Source organism: Seriola aureovittata, chromosome 12, assembly GCF_021018895.1.
Source record: "Seriola aureovittata isolate HTS-2021-v1 ecotype China chromosome 12, ASM2101889v1, whole genome shotgun sequence".
NCBI classification, from domain to species: Eukaryota; Metazoa; Chordata; class Actinopteri; order Carangiformes; family Carangidae; genus Seriola; species Seriola aureovittata.
Window position 1 is genome coordinate 24,471,779 of NC_079375.1, and position 15,750 is coordinate 24,487,528.

Here is a 15,750-nt window from a genome sequence, read left to right on the forward strand (position 1 = left end):
GCATAAAAATGTGAAAAAAAACGTCATAGTATAGTAAGGCATAAAAATGTGAAAAAAAACGTCATAGTATAGTAATGCATAAAAGTGTCAAAAAACGTCATAGTATAGTAAGGCATAAAGTTGTCATGGTATAATGAGGCATAAAATGTCAAAAAACGTCAAACTATAGTAATGCATGAAAATGTCAAAAAACGTCATAGTATAGTAAGGCATAAAAATGTGAAAAAAAAGTCATAGTATAGTAAGGCATAAAAATGTGAAAAAAAAGTCATAGTATAGTAAGGCATAAAAATGTAAAAAAAATGTCATAGTATAGTAAGGCATAAAAACGTCATGCTATAGCAATGGATAAAAATGTCAAAAAACGTTATAGTATAGTAAGGCATAAAAATGTGAAAAAAAACGTCATAGTATAGTAAGGCATAAAAATGTCAAAAAACGTCATAGTATAGTAAGGTATAAAGTTGTCATGGTATAATGAGGCATAAAAATGTCAAAAAACGTCAAACTATAGTAATGCATACAAATGTCCAAAAATGTCATAGTATAGTAGGCATAAAAATGTGAAAAAAAACGTCATAGTATAGTAAGGCATAAAAATGTGAAAAAAAACGTCATGGTATAGTAAGGCATAAAAATGTAAAAAAATGTCATAGTATAGTAAGGCATAAAAATGTCATGCTATAGTAATGGATAAAAATGTCAAAAAACGTCAAACTATAGTAAGGCATAAAAATGTGAAAAAAAAACGTCATAGTATATAGTAAGGCATAAAAATGTGAAAAAAAAGTCATAGTATAGTAAGGCATAAAATGTAAAAAAAATGTCATAGTATAGTAAGGCATAAAAACGTCATGCTATAGCAATGGATAAAAATGTCAAAAAACGTTATAGTATAGTAAGGCATAAAAATGTGAAAAAAAAACGTCATAGTATAGTAAGGCATAAAAATGTGAAAAAAAACGTCATAGTATAGTAAGGCATAAAAATGTGAAAAAAACGTCATAGTATAGTAAGGCATAGAGTTGTCATGGTATAATGAGCATTAAAATGTCAAAAAACGTCATAGTATAGTAAGGCATAAAAATGTCAAAAAATATCATAGTATAGTAAGGCATAAAAATGTCAAAAAATGTCAAACTATAGTAATGCATAAAAGTGTCAAAAAACGTCATAGTATAGTAAGGCATAAAGTTGTCATGGTATAATGAGGCATAAAAATGTAAAAAAAATGTCATACTATAGTAATGCATAAAAATGTCAAAAAATGTCATAGTATAGTAAGACATAAAAATGTGAAAAAAAAGTCATAGTATAGTAAGGCATAAAAATGTGAAAAAAAACGTCATAGTATAGTAAGGCATAAAAATGTGAAAAAAAACGTCATAGTATAGTAAGGCATAAAAATGTCAAAAAACGTCATAGTATAGTAATGGATAAAAATGTCAAAAAACGTTCAAACTATAGTAATGCATACAAATGTCCAAAAATGTCATAGTATAGTAAGACATAAAAATGTGAAAAAAACGTCATAGTATAGTAAGGCATAAAAATGTGAAAAAAAACGTCATAGTATAGTAAGGCATAAAAATGTGAAAAAAAACGTCATAGTATAGTAATGCATAAAAGTGTCAAAAAACGTCATAGTATAGTAAGGCATAAAGTTGTCATGGTATAATGAGGCATAAAATGTCAAAAAACGTCAAACTATAGTAATGCATAAAAATGTCAAAAAATGTCATAGTATAGTAAGACATAAAAATGTGAAAAAAAAGTCATAGTATAGTAAGGCATAAAAATGTGAAAAAAAACGTCATAGTATAGTAAGGCATAAAAATGTGAAAAAAAAAACGTCATAGTATAGTAAGGCATAAAAATGTCAAAAAACGTCATAGTATAGTAATGGATAAAAATGTCAAAAAACGTCAAACTATAGTAATGCATACAAATGTCCAAAAATGTCATAGTATAGTAAGACATAAAAATGTGAAAAAAACGTCATAGTATAGTAAGGCATAAAAATGTGAAAAAAAACGTCATAGTATAGTAAGGCATAAAAATGTGAAAAAAAACGTCATAGTATAGTAATGCATAAAAATGTCAAAAAACGTCATAGTATAGTAAGGCATAAAGTTGTCATGGTATAATGAGGCATAAAATGTCAAAAAACGTCAAACTATAGTAATGCATGAAAATGTCAAAAAAAACGTATAGTATAGTAAGGCATAAAAATGTGAAAAAAAAGTCAAAGTATAGTAAGGCATAAAAATGTAAAAAAAATGTTATAGTATAGTAAGGCATAAAAACGTCATGCTATAGCAATGGATAAAAATGTCAAAAAACGTTATAGTATAGTAAGGCATAAAAATGTGAAAAAAAACGTCATAGTATAGTAAGGCATAAAAATGTGAAAAAAAAACGTCATAGTATAGTAAGGCATAAAAATGTCAAAAAACGTCATAGTATAGTAATGGATAAAAATGTCAAAAAACGTCAAACTATAGTAATGCATACAAATGTCCAAAAATGTCATAGTATAGTAAGACATAAAAATGTGAAAAAAAACGTCATAGTATAGTAAGGCATAAAAATGTGAAAAAAAACGTCATGGTATAGTAAGGCATAAAAATGTAAAAAAATGTCATAGTATAGTAAGGCATAAAAATGTCATGCTATAGTAATGGATAAAAATGTCAAAAAACGTCAAACTATAGTAAGGCATAAAAATGTGAAAAAAAAACGTCATAGTATATAGTAAGGCATAAAAATGTCAAAAAACGTCATAGTATAGTAAGGCATAAAGTTGTCATGGTATAATGAGGCATAAAATGTCAAAAAACGTCAAACTATAGTAATGCATAAAAATGTCAAAAAATGTCATAGTATAGTAAGACATAAAAATGTGAAAAAAAAGTCATAGTATAGTAAGGCATAAAAATGTGAAAAAAAACGTCATAGTATAGTAAGGCATAAAAATGTGAAAAAAAACGTCATAGTATAGTAAGGCATAAAAATGTCAAAAAACGTCATAGTATAGTAATGGATAAAAATGTCAAAAAACGTCAAACTATAGTAATGCATACAAATGTCCAAAAATGTCATAGTATAGTAAGACATAAAAATGTGAAAAAAAACGTCATAGTATAGTAAGGCATAAAAATGTGAAAAAAAACGTCATAGTATAGTAAGGCATAAAAATGTGAAAAAAAAACGTCATAGTATAGTAATGCATAAAAATGTCAAAAAACGTCATAGTATAGTAAGGCATAAAGTTGTCATGGTATAATGAGGCATAAAATGTCAAAAAACGTCAAACTATAGTAATGCATGAAAATGTCAAAAAACGTCATAGTATAGTAAGGCATAAAAATGTGAAAAAAAAGTCAAAGTATAGTAAGGCATAAAAATGTAAAAAAAATGTTATAGTATAGTAAGGCATAAAAACGTCATGCTATAGCAATGGATAAAAATGTCAAAAAACGTTATAGTATAGTAAGGCATAAAAATGTGAAAAAAAACGTCATAGTATAGTAAGGCATAAAAATGTGAAAAAAAACGTCATAGTATAGTAAGGCATAAAAATGTCAAAAAACGTCATAGTATAGTAATGGATAAAAATGTCAAAAAACGTCAAACTATAGTAATGCATACAAATGTCCAAAAATGTCATAGTATAGTAAGACATAAAAATGTGAAAAAAACGTCATAGTATAGTAAGGCATAAAAATGTGAAAAAAAACGTCATGGTATAGTAAGGCATAAAAATGTAAAAAAATGTCATAGTATAGTAAGGCATAAAAATGTCATGCTATAGTAATGGATAAAAATGTCAAAAAACGTCAAACTATAGTAAGGCATAAAAATGTGAAAAAAAAACGTCATAGTATATAGTAAGGCATAAAAATGTGAAAAAAAAGTCATAGTATAGTAAGGCATAAAATGTAAAAAAAATGTCATAGTATAGTAAGGCATAAAAACGTCATGCTATAGCAATGGATAAAAATGTCAAAAAACGTTATAGTATAGTAAGGCATAAAAATGTGAAAAAAAACGTCATAGTATAGTAAGGCATAAAAATGTGAAAAAAAACGTCATAGTATAGTAAGGCATAAAAATGTGAAAAAACGTCATAGTATAGTAAGGCATAGAGTTGTCATGGTATAATGAGCATTAAAATGTCCAAAAACGTCATAGTATAGTAAGGCATAAAAATGTCAAAAAATATCATAGTATAGTAAGGCATAAAAATGTCAAAAAATGTCAAACTATAGTAATGCATAAAAGTGTCAAAAAACGTCATAGTACAGTAAGGCATAAAGTTGTCATGGTATAATTAGGCATAAAATGTCAAAAAACGTCATAGCATAGTAAGGCATAAAAATGTCAACGTCATAGTCTAGTAAGGCATGAAAATATCAAAAAACGTCATAGTCTAGTAAGGCATAAAAATGTCAAAAAATGTCATACTATATTAATGCATAGAAATATCATACTATAATTACTACAATACAGGGCTCGAACCCACGACCTCGTGAATGTGAAGCCTCTGTCATACCCACTGCGCTACCAAGGTAGCTCTTTGAAGCAGGTCAAAAAACTTCCTAATATTGTAAGGTATAAAATTGTCATGGTATAATAAGGCATAGAAATGTCAAAAAAAACATCATAGTAAAGTAAGGCATAAAAACGTCATGCTATAGCAATGGATAAAAATGTCAAAAAATGTCATAGTATAGTAAGGCATAAAAATGTCATGCTATAGTAATGGATAAAAATGTCAAAAAACGTCAAACTATAGTAAGGAATAAAAATGTGAAAAAAAACGTCATAGTATAGTAAGGCATAAAAATGTCCAAAAACGTCATAGTATAGTAAGGCATAAAAATGTCAAAAAATATCATAGTATAGTAAGGCATAAAAATGTCAAAAAATGTCAAACTATAGTAATGCATAAAAGTGTCAAAAAACGTCATAGTACAGTAAGGCATAAAGTTGTCATGGTATAATTAGGCATAAAATGTCAAAAAACGTCATAGCATAGTAAGGCATAAAAATGTAAAAAAAATGTCAAAAAACGTCATAGTCTAGTAAGGCATGAAAATATCAAAAAACGTCATAGTCTAGTAAGGCATAAAAATGTCAAAAAATGTCATACTATATTAATGCATAGAAATATCATACTATAATTACTACATTACAGGGCTCGAACCCACGACCTTGTGAATGTGAAGCCTCTGTCATACCCATTGCGCTACCAAGGTAGCTCTTTGAAGCAGGTCAAAAAACTTCCTAATATTGTAAGGTATAAAATTGTCATGGTATAATAAGGCATAAAAATGTCAAAAAAAACATCATAGTATAGTAAGGCATAAAAACGTCATGGTATAGTAAGGCATAAAATAGTCATGGTTTAGTAACGCATAAACGTCTTGAAGCATCTAAGTTTTGTAGGGTACATAACAAACTTTTGTATAGGAAGGCAGATGCCGTATGGAGTTCGAACCCATGACCTTGTCAATGTGAGACCTCAGTCGTACCCATTGGACTACCATGGCAGCTCTTTGACATATGTGAAAAAACGTCATATTATTGTAAGGCATTAAAATATCAAACAAACGTCATAGTATAGTAAGGCATAAACTTGTCAAAGTATAATAAGGAATAAAAATGTCAAAAAATGTCATAGTATAGTAAGGCATTTGAAAGTCATGCTATAGTAATGGATAAAAATGTCAAAAAACGTTAAACTTTAGTAATGCATAAAAATGTCAAAAAACGTCATAGTATAGTAAGGCATAAAAATGTGAAAAAAAACGTCATAGTATAGTAAGGCATAAAAATGTGAAAAAAAACGTCATAGTATAGTAAGGCATTAAAATATCAAAAAAACGTCATAGTATAGTAAGGCATAAAAATGTGAAAAAAAACGTCATAGTATAGTAAGGTACAAAAATGTCAAAAAACGTCATAGTATAGTAAGGCATAAAAATGTGAAAAAAAACGTCATAGTATAGTAAGGCATAAAAATGTGAAAAAAACGTCATAGTATAGTAAGGCATAAAAATGTCAAAAAACGTCATAGTATAGTAAGGCATAGAGTTGTCATGGTATAATGAGCATTAAAATGTCAAAAAACGTCATAGTATAGTAAGGCATAAAAATGTCAAAAAACGTCATAGTATAGTAAGGCATAGAGTTGTCATGGTATAATGAGCATTAAAATGTCCAAAAACGTCATAGTATAGTAAGGCATAAAAATGTCAAAAAATATCATAGTATAGTAAGGCATAAAAATGTCAAAAAATGTCAAACTATAGTAAGGCATAAAAGTGTCAAAAAACGTCATAGTACAGTAAGGCATAATGTTGTCATGGTATAATTAGGCATAAAATGTCAAAAAACGTCATAGCATAGTAAGGCATAAAAATGTCAACGTCATAGTCTAGTAAGGCATGAAAATATCAAAAAACGTCATAGTCTAGTAAGGCATAAAAATGTCAAAAAATGTCATACTATATTAATGCATAGAAATATCATACTATAATTACTACAATACAGGGATCGAACCCACGACCTTGTGAATGTGAAGCCTCTGTCATACCCATTGCGCTACCAAGGTAGCTCTTTGAAGAAAAAGAAAAGTCAAAAAACTTCCTAATATTGTAAGGTATAAAATTGTCATGGTATAATAAGGCATAAAAATGTCAAAAAAAACATCATAGTATAGTAAGGCATAAAAACGTCATGGTATAGTAAGGCATAAAATAGTCATGGTATAGTAACGCATAAATGTCTTGAAGCATCTAAGTTTTGTAGGGTACATAACAAACTTTTGTATAGGAAGGCAGATGCCGTATGGAGTTCGAACCCATGACCTTGTCAATGTGAGACCTCAGTCGTACCCATTGGACTACCATGGCAGCTCTTTGACATATGTGAAAAAACGTCATATTATTGTAAGGCATTAAAATATCAAACAAACGTCATAGTATAGTAAGGCATAAACTTGTCAAAGTATAATAAGGAATAAAAATGTCAAAAAAATGTCATAGTATAGCAAAGCATAAATGTCTTGAAGCATCTAAGTTTTGTAGGGTACATAACAAACTTTTGTATAGGAAGGCAGATGCCATACTGAGTTTGAACCCACGATCTTGTAAATGTGAAACCTCAGTCGTACCCATTGCACTACCATGGCAGCTCTTTGACTGACATCAAAAAACGTCATAGTATAGTAAGGCATTGAGTTGTCATGGTATAATGAGCATAAAAATGTCAAAAAACGTCATAGTATAGTAAGGCATAAAAATGTGAAAAAAAACGTCATAGTATAGTAAGGCATAAAAATGTGAAAAAAAACGTCATAGTATAGTAAGGCATAAAAATGTGAAAAAAAACGTCATAGTATAGTAAGGCATAAAAATGTCAAAAAACGTCATAGTATAGTAAGGCATAGAGTTGTCATGGTATAATGAGCATTAAAATGTCAAAAAACTGTCATAGTATAGTAAGGCATAAAAATGTAAAAAAATGTCATAGTATAGTAAGGCATTTGAAAGTCATGCTATAGTAATGGATAAAAATGTCAAAAAACGTTAAACTATAGTAATGCATAAAAATGTCAAAAAACGTCATAGTATAGTAAGGCATAAAAATGTGAAAAAAAACGTCATAGTATAGTAAGGCATAAAAATGTGAAAAAAAACGTCATAGTATAGTAAGGCATAAAAATGTCAAAAAATGTCAAAAAAAACATCATAGTATAGTAAGGCATAAAAATGTCAAAAAACGTCATAGTATAGTAAGGCATAGAGTTGTCATGGTATAATGAGCATTAAAATGTCCAAAAACGTCATAGTATAGTAAGGCATAAAAATGTCAAAAAACGTCATAGTATAGTAAGGCATAGAGTTGTCATGGTATAATGAGCATTAAAATGTCCAAAAACGTCATAGTATAGTAAGGCATAAAAATGTCAAAAAATATCATAGTATAGTAAGGCATAAAAATGTCAAAAAATGTCAAACTATAGTAATGCATAAAAGTGTCAAAAAACGTCATAGTACAGTAAGGCATAACGTTGTCATGGTATAATTAGGCATAAAATGTCAAAAAACGTCATAGCATAGTAAGGCATAAAAATGTCAACGTCATAGTCTAGTAAGGCATGAAAATATCAAACAACGTCATAGTCTAGTAAGGCATAAAAATGTCAAAAAATGTCATACTATATTAATGCATAGAAATATCATACTATAATTACTACAATACAGGGATCGAACCTACGACCTTGTGAATGTGAAGCCTCTGTCATACCCATTGCGCTACCAAGGTAGCTCTTTGAAGCAGCTCAAAAAACTTCCTAATATTGTAAGGTATAAAATTGTCGTGGTATAATAAGGCATAAAAATGTCAAAAAAAACATCATAGTATAGTAAGGCATAAAAACGTCATGGTATAGTAAGGCATAAAATAGTCATGGTATAGTAACGCATAAATGTCTTGAAGCATCTAAGTTTTGTAGGGTACATAACAAACTTTTGTATAGGAAGGCAGATGCCATACTGAGTTTGAACCCACGATCTTGTAAATGTGAAACCTCAGTCGTACCCATTGCACTACCATGGCAGCTCTTTGACTGACATCAAAAAACGTCATAGTATAGTAAGGCATTGAGTTGTCATGGTATAATGAGCATTAAAATGTCAAAAAACGTCATAGTATAGTAAGGCATTTAAATGTCAAAAAACGTCATAGTATAGTAAGGCATAAAAATGTCAAAAAATGTCAAACTATAGTAATGCATAAAAGTGTCAAAAAACGTCATAGTATAGTAAGGCATAAAGTTGTCATGGTATAATGAGGCATAAAATGTCAAAAAACGTCAAACTATAGTCATGCATAAAAATGTCAAAAAACGTCAAACTATAGTAATGCATAAAAATGTAAAAAAACGTTATAGTATAGTAAGGCATAAAAATGTCAAAAAACGTTATAGTATAGTAAGGCATAAAAATGTGGAAAAAAACGTCATAGTATAGTAAGGCATAAAAATGTGAAAAAAAACGTCATAGTATAGTAAGGCATAGAGTTGTCATGGTATAATGAGCATTAAAATGTCCAAAAACGTCATAGTATAATAATGCATAAAAATGTCAAAAAACGTTATAGTATAGTAAGGCATAAAAATGTGAAAAAAAAAGTCATAGTATAGTAAGGCATAAAAATGTGAAAAAAAACGTCATAGTTTAGTAAGGCATAAAAATGTCAAAAAATGTCATAGTATAGTAAGTCATAAAAATGTCAAAAAATGTCAAAAAATGTCATAGTATAGCAAAGCATAAATGTCTTGAAGCATCTAAGTTTTGTAGGGTACATAACAAACTTTTGTATAGGAAGGCAGATGCCATACTGAGTTTGAACCCACGATCTTGTAAATGTGAAACCTCAGTCGTACCCATTGCACTACCATGGCAGCTCTTTGACTGACATCAAAAAACGTCATAGTATAGTAAGGCATTGAGTTGTCATGGTATAATGAGCATAAAAATGTCAAAAAACGTCATAGTATAGTAAGGCATAAAAATGTGAAAAAAAACGTCATAGTATAGTAAGGCATAAAAATGTGAAAAAAAACGTCATAGTATAGTAAGGCATAAAAATGTGAAAAAAAACATCATAGTATAGTAAGGCATAAAAATGTCAAAAAACGTCATAGTATAGTAAGGCATAGAGTTGTCATGGTATAATGAGCATTAAAATGTCAAAAAACTGTCATAGTATAGTAAGGCATAAAAATGTAAAAAAATGTCATAGTATAGTAAGGCATAAAAACGTCATGCTATAGTAATCGATAAAAATGTCAAAAAACGTCAAACTATAGTAATGCATAAAAATGTCAAAAAACGTTATACTATAGCAAGGCATAAAAATGTGAAAAAAAACGTCATAGTATAGTAAGGCATAAAAATGTAAAAAAATGTCATAGTATAGTAAGACATAAAAATGTCAAAAAACGTTATAGTATAGTAAGTCATAAAAATGTAAAAAAATGTCATAGTATAGTAAGGCATAAAAACGTCATGCTATAGTAATCGATAAAAATGTCAAAAAACGTCAAACTATAGTAATGCATAAAAATGTCAAAAAACGTTATACTATAGCAAGGCATAAAAATGTGAAAAAAAACGTCATAGTATAGTAAGGCATAAAAATGTCAAAAAACGTTATAGTATAGTAAGGCATAAAAATGTGAAAAAAAACATCATAGTATAGTAAGGCATAAAAATGTGAAAAAAAAAGTCATAGTATAGTAAGGCATAGAGTTGTCATGGTATAATGAGCATTAAAATGTCCAAAAACGTCATAGTATAGTAAGGCATAAAAATGTCAAAAAACGTCAAACTTTAGTAACGCATAAAAATGTCAAAAAACGTCATAGTATAGTAAGGCATAAAAATTTTAAAAAATGTCAAAGTATAGTAAGGCATAAAAATGTGAAAAAAAAGTCATAGTATAGTAAGGCATAAAAATGTGAAAAAACAGTCATAGTATAGTAAGGCATAAAAATGTGAAAAAATGTCATAGTATAGTAAGGCATAAAAACGTCATGCTATAGTAATGGATAAAAATGTCAAAAAACGTCAAACTATATTAATGCATAAAAATGTCAAAAAACGTTATAGTATAGTAAGGCATAAAAATGTGAAAAAAAAGTCATAGTATAGTAAGGCATAAAAATGTGAAAAAAATGTCATAGTATAGTAAGGCATAAAAATGTCAAAAAACTTCATAGTATAGTAAGGCATAGAGTTGTCATGGTATAATGAGCATTAAAATGTCCAAAAACGTCATAGTATAGTAAGGCATAAAAATGTCAAAAAATATCATAGTATAGTAAGGCATAAAAATGTCAAAAATTGTCAAACTATAGTAATGCATAAAAGTGTCAAAAAACGTCATAGTATAGTAAGGCATAAAGTTGTCATGGTATAATGAGGCATAAAATGTCAAAAAACGTCAAACTATATTAATGCATAAAAATGTCAAAAAAACGTCATAGTATAGTAAGTCATAAAAAGGTAAAAAAACGTCATAGTGTAGTAAGGCATAAAAATGTCAAAAAAAAGTCATAGTATAGTAAGGCATAGAGTTGTCATGGTATAATGAGCATTAAAATGTCCAAAAACGTCATAGTATAGTAAGGCATAAAAATGTCAAAAAATGTCATAGTATAGTAAGGCATAAAAACGTCATGCTATAGTAATGGATAAAAATGTCAAAAAACGTCAAACTATAGTAATGCATAAAAATGTCAAAAAACGTTATAGTATAGTAAGGCATAAAAATGTGAAAAAAAACGTCATAGTATAGTAAGGCATAAAAATGTCAAAAAACGTCATAGTATAGTAAGGCATAGAGTTGTCATGGTATAATGAGCATTAAAATGTCAAAAAACTGTCATAGTATAGTAAGGCATAAAAATGTCAAAAAACGTCATAGTATAGTAAGGCATAGAGTTGTCATGGTATAATGAGCATTAAAATGTCCAAAAACGTCATAGTATAGTAATGCATAAAAATGTCAAAAAACGTTATAGTATAGTAAGGCATAAAAATGTGAAAAAAAACGTCATAGTATAGTAAGGCATAAAAATGTGAAAAAAAACGTCATAGTATAGTAAGGCATAAAAATGTCAAAAAACGTTATAGTATAGTAAGGCATAAAGATGTAAAAAAATGTCATAGTATAGTAAGGCATAAAAACGTCATGCTATAGTAATCGATAAAAATGTCAAAAAACGTCAAACTATAGTAATGCATAAAAATGTCAAAAAACGTTATACTATAGTAAGGCATAAAAATGTGAAAAAAAACGTCATAGTATAGTAAGGCATAAAAATGTCAAAAAACGTTATAGTATAGTAAGGCATAAAAATGAGAAAAAAAACGTCATAGTATAGTAAGGCATAAAAATGTGAAAAAAAACGTCATAGTATAGTAAGGCATAGAGTTGTCATGGTATAATGAGCATTAAAATGTCCAAAAACGTCATAGTATAGTAAGGCATAAAAATGTCAAAAAATATCATAGTATAGTAAGGCATAAAAATGTCAAAAAACGTCAAACTTTAGTAACGCATAAAAATGTCAAAAAACGTCATAGTATAGTAAGGCATAAAAATGTGAAAAAACAGTCATAGTATAGTAAGGCATAAAAATGTAAAAAAAAATTCATAGTATAGTAAGGCATAAAAATTTGATAAAAATGTCATAGTATAGTAAGTCATAAAAATGTAAAAAAATGTCATAGTATAGTAAGGCATAAAAACGTCATGCTATAGTAATGGATAAAAATGTCAAAAAACGTTATAGTATAGTAAGGCATAAAAATGTAAAAAAATGTCATAGTATAGTAAGGCATAAAAACGTCATGCTATAGTAATGGATAAAAATGTCAAAAAACGTTATAGTATAGTAAGGCATAAAAATGTGAAAAAAAACGTCATAGTATAGTAAGGCATAAAAATGTCAAAAAACGTCATAGTATAGTAAGGCATAGAGTTGTCATGGTACAATGAGCATTAAAATGTCCAAAAACGTCATAGTATAGTAAGGCATAAAAATGTCAAAAAATATCATAGTATAGTAAGGCATAAAAATGTCAAAAAATATCATAGTATAGTAAGGCATAAAAATGTGAAAAAATGTCATAGTATAGTAAGGCATAAAAATGTGAAAAAAAAGTCATAGTATAGTAAGGCATAAAAATGTGAAAAAAAACGTCATGGTATAGTAAGGCATAAAAATGTGAAAAAAAATGTCAAACAATAGTAATGCATCAAAGTGTCAAAAAACGTCATAGTATAGTAAGGCATAAAAATGTAAAAAAACGTCATAGTATAGTTAGGCATAAAAATGTGAAAAAAAACGTCATAGTATAGTAAGGCATAAAGTTGTCATGGTATAATGAGGCATAAAATGTCAAAAAACGTCAAACTATAGTAATGCATAAAAATGTCAAAAAAACGTCATAGTATAGTAAGTCATAAAAATGTAAAAAAACGTCATAGTATAGTAAGGCATAAAAATGTGAAAAAAAACGTCATAGTATAGTAAGGCATAGAGTTGTCATGGTATAATGAGCATTAAAATGTCCAAAAACGTCATAGTATAGTAAGGCATAAAAATGTCAAAAAATATCATAGTATAGTAAGGCATAAAAATGTCAAAAAATGTCAAACTATAGTAATGCATAAAAGTGTCAAAAAACGTCATAGTATAGTAAGGCATAAAGTTGTCATGGTATAATGAGGCATAAAATGTCAAAAAACGTCATAGTATAGTAAGGCATAAAAATGTCAACGTCATAGTCTAGTAAGGCATGAAAATATCAAAAAACGTCATAGTATAGTAAGGCATAAAAATGTCTTAAAAATGTCATACTATATTAATGCATAGAAATATCATTCTATAATTACTACAATACAGGGCTCGAACCCACGACCCTGTCAATGTGAAACCTCTGTCATACCCATTGCGCTACCAAGGTAGCTCTTTGAAGCAGCTCAAAAAACTTCCTAATATTGTAAGGTATAAAATTGTCATGGTATAATAAGGCATAAAAATGTCAATAAAACATCATAGTATAGTAAGGCATAAAAACGTCATGGTATAGTAAGGCATAAAATTGTCATGGTATAGTAACGCATAAATGTCTTGAAGCATCTAAGTTTTGTAGGGTACATAACAAACTGTTGTATAGGAAGGTAGATGCCATATGGAGTTCGAACCCATGACCTTGTCAATGTGAGACCTCAGTCGTACCCATTGGACTACCATGGCAGCTCTTTGACATATGTCAAAAAACGTCATATTATTGTAAGGCATTAAAATATCAAACAAACGTCATAGTATAGTAATGCATAAAAATTTCAAAAAAACGTCATAGTATAGTAAGGCATAAACTTGTCAAAGTATAATAAGGAATAAAAATGTCAAAAAAAACATCATAGTATAGTAAGGCATAAATATGTAAAAAAATGTCAAAGTATAGTAAGGCCTAAAAATGTCAACGTCATAGTATAGTAAGGCATAAATACGTCTTGAAGCATCTAAATTTTGTAGGATACCTAACAAAGTATTGTACAGGAAAGGAGGTGTCATACTGGGTTCGAAGCCACGAACTGGTCAATGGGAAACATCATTCATACCCATTGCACTACCATAGCTGTTCTTTGTTGTAAGTCAAAAAACTTCATAGTATAGTAAGACATTAAAAATTATCATAGTATAATATGGCATGAAAACGTCAAATGATGTCATAGTATAGTAAGGCATAAAAATGTGAAAAAAACGTCATAGTATAGTAAGGCATAAAAATTTCAAAAAACGTCACAGTATAAAAATGTCAACAAATGTCAAAGTATATTAAGGCATAAAAATATCAAAAAACATCATAGTATATTAAGGCATAAAAACTTTAAAAAAAAGTAACAGTCTATTAAGGCATAAAATTGTCATAGTGTAGTAAGGCATAAAAATATCCAAAAAAATGTCATAGTATAGTAAAGCATAAATATGTCTTAAAGCATCTAAATTTTGTAAGGTACATAATGAACTATTGTATAGGAAGGCAGGTGCAATACAGGGTTCGAACTAATGACCTTGACAATGTGAAACCTCATTCATACCTATTGCACTACCATGGTTGTTCCTTGATGTACATCAAACAACTTCATAGTTTAACAAGGTATAAAAATGTCAACAAATGTCAAAGTATAGTTAGGCATAAAAATGTCAAAAAAATTTGTCATAGTATAGTAATGCATAAAAATGTCAAAAATGTTATAGTATAGTAACACAAAAAAGTCAGTTAGAGTTGCCAATTAACCTAATGTCTATGTCTTTTCACTGTGGGAGGAAGGCGGAGTATCCGGAGAGAATCCACACAGGCACAGGGAGAACATGCAAACTCTACCCAGAAAGGCCCCAGGGTTGTGTTCAAAACCAGAATCTTCTCACTGTGAGGCAACAGTGATTCTCTTTTCAGAACCTTGAATGATTGCTTTAGTTCTCTCATACGAGCTAAGAGAAGAAAAAAACATGTCTTTAAATTTCTACACCACAGCTTCAGTCTGATGTCAAAAAAAACCATCTGCATGCTCACCTGTGTTTCATAGCTTAATGGATATATGTGGATCCCAATGATATATTGTCTGACACTGAGGCTCAAAATACCCTTTAAAAATGTTATTCCTCAGAAATCTAAGTCAGGTGTGGAGCTTCTGTGTGGTGTGGTAAAGACTGTAAAAGCACAAAGAGCAGTTAGACATATTGAGGGCAGATCCATCTCAATCAAAAAAATAACAGAAATGTGGGAGAACGCCTGGATATACGGGAAGTGTCTGCAACAGAACCAGGGCCATGAATTAGACATTGCTTCAGTTGTGGCCAGAGGATTTTGTGTAAGCACAAATTTATGCATCAGTATTTGTAACAAGCTCCTGTCTTTTGTCTGTCTTTTTTGGTTGCTTGCGACTAACTGCTTTTGAAATGATACCCATAATGGTTTTTGAGAGAAACATCCAGTCACAAAGCTTAAAATTCTTAAATTTGCTGGAAAAATCCATCTGTATCTGTTAACTTGTGGCTGGATAAGATAAGGATCTGACTTTGTGGCTCTGACAGGAGTCCTGTCTATAGTACAGTGGGATAACCCAGAGCTGTGAGCTTAACACTTGCCAACTGAA

At 29.2% G+C, this 15,750-nt stretch overlaps 1 protein-coding gene across 2 annotated transcripts in view; it reads right to left on the reverse strand.

Annotated features, from left to right (window-relative positions):
* pappa2 (pappalysin 2) overlaps positions 1-15,750 on the reverse strand; it is an 86,659-nt gene that overhangs the window by 46,075 nt on the left and 24,834 nt on the right. The window lies entirely within an intron of this gene.